Below are 10,000 nucleotides of genomic sequence, written 5' to 3'. Positions count from 1 at the left end.
TATTTTTTTAATTGTCCAATTGACCTATATCCAGAAAAAAAATTAATAAAACATATATGGAAATCTCAAAACGTATTTGATGATTTATTTTTTTATCTGTCCAATTGATCTACAGGTAAAAAAAATTAATAAAAAAGATATGGAAATCTCAAAACATATTTGATGATTTATTTTTTTTAACTCTCCAACTGACCTATATGTAAAAAAAAATTAATAAAACACATATGGAAACCTCAAAACATATCTGATGATTTATTTTTTTTTTTGTATCTGTCCAATTGACCTACATGTAAAAAAAAAATTAATAAAACAGATACGGAAATCTAAAAGCATATTTGATGATTTTTTATTTTATTTATTTATTTTTTTTTTTGTATCTGCATGAAGACATCTTGCACAAACGACCTGTCGTTGTTGTTGCGAAGCGAGGCGCGTGGCGTTACCCTTGAAGTTCCCACAAGTAAACAAGTTAAAGGAAAAACACACAAAAAAAAAAATAAATAATAATAATAAAATAAAGAAAAAAAAATTGTCACCACGGCAATAAACCGACGCGCCTTCATGAACCTTACCAAGTCTCTTGCTCACTGGGTGAACGGAAAGAACAGAGAACAGGAGAGGAAATTGCAGCCGAGAACAGAAGAGTGTAACAGAAGAGAAGACTCTTTTAAACAGATTGCAACAGAGCGCACACGATTGTAACAGAGAACAGAAGATTGTAACATTGTAACAGAACAGAAGGTTGTAACAGAGGACAGAACACTGTAACAGAGAACAGAAGACTGTAACAGAGAACAGAAGATTGTAACGGAGAGCAGAAGATTGTAACACTGTAACAGAACAGAAGATTTTACCAGTGAACAGGTTGTAACAGAGAACAGAAGACTGTAACAGAACAGAAGTTGTAACAGAGAACAGAAGACTGTGTCAGAACAGAAGATTGTAACAGAGAACAGAACACTGTCACAGAAGATTGTAACAGAGAACGGAAGAATGTAACAGAACAAAAGACTGTCAGAACAGAAGACTGGAACAGAGAACAGAAGATTGTAACAGAACAGGAGGTTGGAACAGAGAGCAGAAGATTGTGTCAGAACAGAAGACTGGAACAGAGAACAGAAGATTGTAACAGAACAGGAGATTGGAACAAAGAGCAGAAGATTGTGTCAGTACAGAAGATTGGAAAAGAGAACAGAAGCTCGTGTCAGAACGGAAGAATGGAACAGAAATCGGAAGACTGCAACAGAACAGAAGATTGTGACAGAGAACAGAAGATTGAAAGAGAACAGAAGACTATAACAGAGAACAGTGGTCGTTAATTAAATCCTTCTAAAACCCTACAGATAATGGAGTTATTACAAGGGACGGCAACTTGATTAAAACTTTTTCTTTTATCTCGAGACCGAATTTCTAATTCGGGAACGACCGAATTCGTGAGTGAGCTATTTCTGAAAAAGGTCCCACCAAAATAGATTCGTAATAGTTCTTTACATTTCAGTGTTTTTTTTTTTTTATTAAATGGAAGTGAGTTCTAAGCAGCAACTTACAGACAAAATACAGAAGACAGACACACACACACACACACAGACATCTTTTCCCACAGTCCTTCATATTGTTCACGGGCTGCTCTATGAGCAAGAGCCCGTGCTAACATGAAGCCAACTCAATCAAAAACAGCAACAAAATCCTTCGTATTGGAAATATGACGCTGCGATAATTTACCCAATTTCATAACAGAAAATAATAAAGATAAAAACAGATAAAGACAAAATTACAGTCATTTGTAAATAAACATTAATAATAGTTCCTTCAATATCCAGCCTTGGTATTAAGGGCTAATGAATTTACAGTACCGAGACATCCGCCGAAAAACGTAATAGGTCCTACCATCCTTATGGGGCAAGTCTGTCTGTCTGTCTGTCTGTCTGTCGGTCAGTGGACAGAAGGTCATAGGTGCTTCTACCCCTCTTCCCTTTCCTTTTAAAGTGTGACACTTATAGCTGGTTGGTTTGTTTTGGCTGTGCCGTGCTGGCTGCATTTCCTTGGTTTTTTTTTTTTTTTTACGCTGTTTGTGTTCGTGCTGACTAATATGTTTGTTGGTTCACCGTTTGATTTTTTTTTATCCAATTCTCCTTGACTTAATCTCCTTTTTAAACATGATACTGTTGAAGCTTGTATAGATTAATATAACTGTTTCATTTATCATTTAATGTTATTTATTCAGTTCTCTCTGACTTGCTCTCCTTTTTAAACATCGGCATTATATTCACGGAAGCAATATATGCCACCTGGTACCCTTTGAAAATTTTTTCTTTAAGAAAGTTTTCGGTTTTTTAATATTTTTATCAATGAAAATATATTACCAATACTATGGATAGATTACAGGTATAGTACTCGAAATGCCAGTAACAAATAACCTGTTCCATTTACAAATAAGAAAATAGGAAAGTTTGATTTTCATGAGTATAGCCTTTATTCATGGATAGATAGATAGATAGATAGATAGATAGATAGATAGATAGATAGATAGATAGATAGTTAGATAGATAGATAGACTGAAGTGATAGCAATAAAAACAACCGACTCCAAGACTAAGTGTCAACTGCGGTCGCCAATGCTAGAGAGAGAGAGAGAGAGAGAGAGAGAGAGAGAGAGAGAGAGAGAGAGAGAGAGAGAGACAGCGAGCTTACCCGTTTACAATACACACACACACACAAACTCAAAAGTTTTTCATTACACGGAGACAGTTTCGTCGGCCCATTTCCGGTTCTGAACCAGGAAATCTAAGTCGGCAACCTGTTATACGCTTTCCGATCTGCTTCGAAGACTCTAGTTCTCTCTCTTTCTCTAGAGAGAGAGAGAGAGAGAGAGAGAGAGAGAGAGAGAGAGAGAGAGAGAGAGAGAGAGCATCTCTGAAACCCGACCTCACATGTGAGGCATTTTCCTAATTATACCACATGTGCGTAGGCGGAAAAAGGTACTGTGGATAAATGTGCAGTATTATATAATAACAGGAGACGTGAATTCGCACGGAACGACGGCCTCTCTCTCTCTCTCTCTCTCTCTCTCTCTCTCTCTCTCTCTCTCTCTCTCTCTCTCTCTCTCTTCTTTCTTCAATTGTGCATGATCGTCTTGAGAGTAAATGAATAAACAAATTATTAGATAAACAAATAAAGAGCCTGAAAATGTATGACACCGCCTACACGAAAAACCAAACACTTTATTCAGCATCTCCAAACACTTGACCTGTGACCCGTTTAAGCGAGAAGGTAAACAACAACAACATTCCTAAGTTTAAAAATGCACGAACATTGGAAGATTCCAAGCAACATGTGTTTTGGGATGGAAGCACCGCCCCCCCCACTACAAAGGGTAGTAGACCTACCGGGGGCAGAGGATGTATGAAAGGCTTGGCACTCCACCTAGCGGCAAATAAGGCGAGAGAGGTGACTCTTGTCATTTGAAGAGGACGCGAGGTGAACAAAACATCATCCGTCACCTGGATGACAGTCTGGCCTGAAATAGATTGTTTGATTCAGACAGATGGAAAAAGAAAAGTAAATGAGGTTCGGGGTTTAACAGAGAGAGAGAGAGAGAGAGAGAGAGAGAGAGAGAGAGAGAGAGAGAGAGAGAGAGAGATCAGTTTCATCGCTCGATTATAAGAGGATTATCTCAAGTGTACACAAATCCTTTTTTTTATTTCATTATAACATGTAAAAGGACTTGCTTAGAGAGAGAGAGAGAGAGAGAGAGAGAGAGAGAGAGAGAGAGGGAGGAGGGGACGAGATAGATCAGTTTCATCGCTCGATTATAAGAGGATTATCTCAAGTGTACACAAATCCTTTTTTTTATTTCATTATAACATGTAAAAGGACTTGCTTAAAGAGAGAGAGAGAGAGAGAGACAGAGAGAGAGGCAGAAATGGATCCTTAGAGGAATACATCAAATATACGGAAATCCTCTCTTTCATTTCACTATAGCACGTCAAAGGACCTGAGGAGAGAGGGAGAGAGAGCACTAAACAAAGAAACTCGTTGTGAATTATGTCCTTCGTAATGAAACCTCACAGAAATCCCTTCTGGTAAAATTTTGACAGAGAACAATACGAACGTATCAGATCCTGCTACTTCCATAACGACAGCAACAACTGTCACCAATTCGTCATGTTTGGCCACCAGTGATGTAATCACTTATCTAAAGGTTCTCGAGAAATTCTCTAGAACTTCCTACAGTCACAAACTTCGGCAAATTTACGCAGGATCACGAGATGGACGAAGGGGCTATTTCATGAGGAGATCCGGCTAGTGTCCTACACAGGGTGCAGGCGAAAGAGAAATGGTCCTGTGATAGAAAAATTGGGGAATTTTGAGACGAAGATGATTGAATAGGTATTTCAAAGAGCACTGAAATACTAAGAATGTTTATTATTATTATTATATTCCTATTATTATTACCATTAATATACTAGAAAAATAGAGAAATCGATATATAAATTGAATGCAGCTGATGCAACTATCACCTTCAATATTACATATTTAAAAGAGGGGTCTATACCTATATTATTATTATTATTATTATTATTATTATTATTATTATTATTATTATTATGCAGAGTACTGGAATAATTGCGATATTTACAATTTATTATTATTATTATTATTATTATTATTATTATTATTATTATTATTATCCAGAAGATGAACCCTATACATGTGGTGTTCATAATTTGCTCGGACGTATGACTTAAGCTTTTCAAGTTCTGTCTGAAGCTTTTCTTTGTGGAGAGAGAGAAGCTTTGGCTTTTCTTTGTGGAGAGTGAGAAGCTTTGAACTCATTTCCTGCTTTGTTCGATGGCCATTAACTTTTTTTTTTTTGTAGTGCGGGTGGCCCTTTTTTCTTTTTTTAAATCTATCCATGCATAAAATGTTTGCCCAATCTGAGCCCGTTTGCGTAACGTTTTATGTCTGTTGTTAAGCTGAATATGGAAGCTTAAGGTCTCTCTCTCTCTCTCTCTCTCTCTCTCTCTCTCTCTCTCTCTCTCTCTCTCTCTCTCTCTCTCTCTCTGGGAAAAGACCGTTAAAATGTAGGCTTGTATTATGAACTCAGCAAACAAGGTAAGCGCATAAGAGAATATTTATAACAATAATGAAGTTATCATCAAGCAGAAAGGAGGAGAGGATTATAACAAGAACAGCAAGATAATTATGGATTATATTTAAAAAAAAACTGATAAAAATAAATTATTAAATTCAGTTATCTTATCTCAAAGCGAAAGTTATTAAAATAAGAAGTTCCACAACTGTAGCGACGATCTCAAAATTCATGAAATTCACGACGTGGCGTAAAATGGTGAAACCCGATCAAAAGACGGGAAGAAAACATCCATTTCAATGCCATTATATAAGGCAGCGACCATCACTGCTGATACAGAGGCTCCTTCTAAATCAACTTTTGTTTTTCCTTTCCTTGATAGAAGAAGAGATTGTTATTGGATGAGGGCAGATCCATTAGAATGCATAATGCAACATTTGCAAGCCTTGAACTTTGCAGAGTCTTTTGCAAGAGACTGAATAAAAAAATGAAGAAAAAACGTACACCCAACCAGTGACCTTTGTCCACACTCGGCCGGGAACGAACAAGTTCCCACTGTATATATACTGTACTGTATATAGCGTTAGGGTGTTGTGACTCTTCCGTTTTCTGTTGGCTTCCGTTTTCTATCTGGCTTCCTGGTCCCACGTCCATCTATGGGTAGGAATTTCCCCGAAAGTTGCATAAACGGTTAGCCACGTCCTTAAGTCTCTTCGTCCTACCTACCTCCCGTTCCTCCTCCCGTGGATATCCTTCTGACCGGACTGTTTTTTAACCGCACGCTTCCGGCCTTGGAGTGGCTGACCTTCAGAGAGAGAGAGAGAGAGAGAGAGAGAGAGAGAGAGAGAGAGAGAGAGAGAGAGAGAGAGATCTAAACAGTAAGCTAACGTCACAAGAACACTGGTCATGAACTCGCTGAAGAAAGGGAGAGTACTATCAAGACATTTCCTTTCGAAATGTCCGTTAAGTAGCGAAGGATCTCAAGTTCTGATCCTTATTTGCGAGGGCCAGTTTTTACAGGGCGACCAACGTTTAGGTCAAATGGTAAACTCGGTCCTTTCTCCGCTTGCTACTGTGGAAATGCGTTTATTTAGTCCATTTAAATAGCTTTTTTTTCTATGATATAAGCTTTCCCTTAGCTATTATTCTGACAAGGAGGTACACGAAATAATGCCCTTGATTGAAATGACTCAGTTCTGTCAATATTATTCTCTTAGGGATAAAAATCAATTATAACAGAAAAAAATAATTATAAATGTCTGTGTGCCTGACCTAAGGTCACCCACACAGATATTTGACTTCATGATCTTAGATACAGCCACTATATTCATACCAGGTCAAAAGCAAACAATGACCACCGCGTTTACAAAGTCATTGCCCCTAAAGATTGTGCTTGCAGGAAATATTCCTGCAATTGCATTCGTCACTGCTTTCGAGCAGGTAACGGGATTCAGTGCCTTTCAGATATACACTTCCTACATTAATGGGAAAACAAATTTGGGAGATGGTTTATGCTTTTACATATGGAGGCCGAGAAGAGCATATTATCTTTCGGACAGAGTGGCTGGCGCTAAGTTGACAGGTAACTGAGATTTGACAGGCACTGACTATTTACACATATTACATAAATACATCATTACGTACACCTACACAGCTTGGTAACAAGAGTGACAGACACCCCCAAGGTCAACATGTGCTGTTCATACATACACACATAAATACACATACATGGACTGTACATAATTTCGTACACCTAGACTGCTTGGTAACACAGGTTACAAACACCTCAAGGTCAGCAAGTGATGTTCATGCATGCATGCATGCATGCACACACACATACATACATACATATATACATACTAGAATTTCAAGTCAATAGTCCCAGTGGTGGGCTTGTTCCATATGAATAGGTTTCATCTTTTGAATAATAATAATAATAATAATAATAATAATAATAATAATAATAATAATAATAATAATAATAATACACACATACATGGACTGAAAACAGCATTTTTTCCTGCATCCGGTTTCCGTAAGAAACTGCAATTATTAAGCAACTCAGAGTTGGCCTGTATTAAAAAAATGCAGACGCCACGGCGTAAAGATTTATTTTTCTTAATTCCTTTATCGTGCAGAGGGCCAGGTAAATTTAATCATAGCATTGGCTGATCTTTTAATTGTTGAAGAAATGGGGTCAGTTATCAGGTGAATCGCTGGGCGTGGATGAATAAATCATTTAATGACATGCATCATGAAGTCTTACTCTCGGAAAAATTCCGTAGACATTTTGTCGTATGGGATAGAGTAATAAATCTGTAAGTGTTTAACGTTATCAGAAGGATAATATGAAATCCTCAAAGTACAATTATCCTGTAAAACACAACAGGCAATTAAATATTCTTACATAAGAGAGTAAGCTTCCCGCTAATTACACAAAATGTTAAATGAATTATGCACATTTAAAATAAAGTACACATGTAAGAACTGAGAAATACACAATACCTTATTTTATAGTAATGTCACCCTCACCAAACTGAATTCCCTCAACTTACAAAGTTCACATAATTCTTCCAACTAGCCCTAAAAAAAAAAGGCAACTTGACTCGGAACATAAATACGCCACGTATCATTTTCTGCATCAATTTAAAGTATCGTTAACCTTCAATATATTTCATAAACTCATTTAAGTTTCGTAAGGGCTGACACATTAACTAACACAGTTCAACAAACATTCAGAAGGGTAGTAAAACAATGCCTTATCTCACCTGAGTCTACCTGGACACACTGCAATCATGGTCATCTGGTCTGGCGACAAAGTCTTAAGAAAAAGTCCCTATAGAAGTTCCTAAAAAAAAAAAGTCTCCAACAGAAGTTCCTAGTTCCGTAAGCTATAAAAAAAAGTATATGGGACCCCCATATGGGCTGTGGGCTATTTTTGTCAGGGTGTACTTCCGCAGAATCTGGGAGGAAGTGTGTCCATACTCTCGAAAATAGCAACTGTTTTAATACTGAACTGTTGAATTTATTTATATATGTATTTATCAAATAATTGCTTAAATGGATTAATACTTTTCTAATATCACATCGATAAACTACGTAACTTATAGGAAGAAGAGGAAAGATAAGTATGTGAGAGTATGCGAGATATTCGCTGTACAAGATTACTGTGGCGAGCAGGATATACTTGAATGGAATTGTATTGATTTAAATACAAACACACACACAATATATATATATATATACATATACACACACATATATATAATATACATATATTGTGTATATTATATACATATATATATTATATATACATATATATATATATATATATATATATATATAGAGAGAGAGAGAGAGAGAGAGAGAGAGAGAGAGAGAGAGAGAGAGAGAGAGAGAGTTAGTATGTACTCATGTTTTAGCCAAAACAACGTCCAAACTTGAAAACATACACTAACACATTTACACTATCTAGACGCGCCTTAGAATCACCAAATCTTCTAAAACTTTGCTCCACTTATAATTCCACTTACAACGGACGTTGACAAGGAGAAGCTTTTAAAAATTAATGCCAAAAACGACTCCCCGTGGTTCAGTATGGAAATTAGCAAAAACAACAAAAAAACTCTGACAAAGAAATACAAACAAGTATCACGTTGACCATCACATGATTCGACTGGCCACTGCTTTTAGGGTCTAACTCGTTCTTGAGAGAGAGAGAGAGAGAGAGAGAGAGAGAGAGAGAGAGAGAGAGAGAGAGAGAGAGAGAGAGAGAGAGAGAGAGAGAGTAGGGGAGTGGTTTTGTGAATGGCCCTGTGATATATTTATTATTTTGTATGTTTTGGAAGAGAGAGAGAGAGAGAGAGAGAGAGAGAGAGAGAGAGAGAGAGAGAGAGAGAGAGAGAGAGAGAGAGTTTTGTGAATGGCCCACTGATATATTTATTATTTTATATGCTTTGGAAGAGAGAGAGAGAGAGAGAGAGAGAGAGAGAGAGAGAGAGAGAGAGAGAGAGAGAGAGAGAGAGAGAGTAGGGGGTGGTTTTGTGAATGGCCCACTGATATACTTATTATTTTGTATGTTTTGGAAGAGAGAGAGAGAGAGAGAGAGAGAGAGAGAGAGAGAGAGAGAGAGAGAGAGAGAGAGAGAAGGTGGTTTTGCGAGTGACCCGGTGATTTTCTTTTTCTTTTTTTCTATGCAAGTTCGCCGGAGTAATTATGTATGTTTCTAACTTACTTCCTGCGAGACTGAATCCATTCTAGTATAAAAATGGAATGTAATAACACTTATTTCCGAAAATATAATAATATTTCGTACGAAAACCAATTATCTCTTATAAAAGGTCTATTGAAGTTGAGTACTTCATATATCTACGAAAACAATATGAAATATGGGTTCTCTTGACAGATAGATGGATGGATAGATAGACAGACAGACAGGCGGATGGAAAGAAAATTCAATAATAAGATACAAACAGAATTCAACAAAAAAATAAATGCAATCAAAATGAGTAATCGCTGATTTATCCTTTTAAAAAGAGAGAAAAGCACAGGCGTTACTGCTCGCCCTACCAGCAGCATACGCGTCATCAGCTATCATATTTCCCCAGGACGGAAAGCATGGAAAATGGGGAAATCTTGCATGACACCTCTCTCTCTCTCTCTCTCTCTCTCTGATACAGAGATAGCCTCGATTAATCTTGTACCCGGCGACACCCTGTATAATTCCACCAAAGGCCGCTTCATAGCATATTACGGAGAAAGTAGTCAGAGAGAGAGAGAGAGAGAGAGAGAGAGAGAGAGAGAGAGAGAGAGAGAGAGAGAGAGAGAGAGAGATCTTTGTATATAACTATCTCGCTTCATCTCGTACCTGATAACACCCTCTACAATTCCACTAGAGGTCGCCTGACAT

General features: G+C 37.3%; 1 protein-coding gene and 1 long non-coding RNA gene across 5 annotated transcripts in view; one reads left to right on the top strand and one right to left on the bottom strand.

Annotated features, from left to right (window-relative positions):
* LOC136832682 (uncharacterized) overlaps window positions 1–10,000 on the top strand; it is a 192,003-nt gene that overhangs the window by 78,840 nt on the left and 103,163 nt on the right. The gene's annotated exons all lie outside the window — the stretch shown is intronic.
* The window catches only part of LOC136832684 (uncharacterized), a 326,849-nt gene that overhangs the window by 222,765 nt on the left and 94,084 nt on the right, over window positions 1–10,000 (bottom strand). The window lies entirely within an intron of this gene.

The sequence above is a fragment of the Macrobrachium rosenbergii genome, chromosome 50 (genome assembly GCF_040412425.1).
Source record: "Macrobrachium rosenbergii isolate ZJJX-2024 chromosome 50, ASM4041242v1, whole genome shotgun sequence".
Taxonomy (NCBI): domain Eukaryota; kingdom Metazoa; phylum Arthropoda; class Malacostraca; order Decapoda; family Palaemonidae; genus Macrobrachium; species Macrobrachium rosenbergii.
Note: the sequence above shows the minus strand (reverse complement) of the source record. Positions and strands in the feature narration are given on the sequence as shown.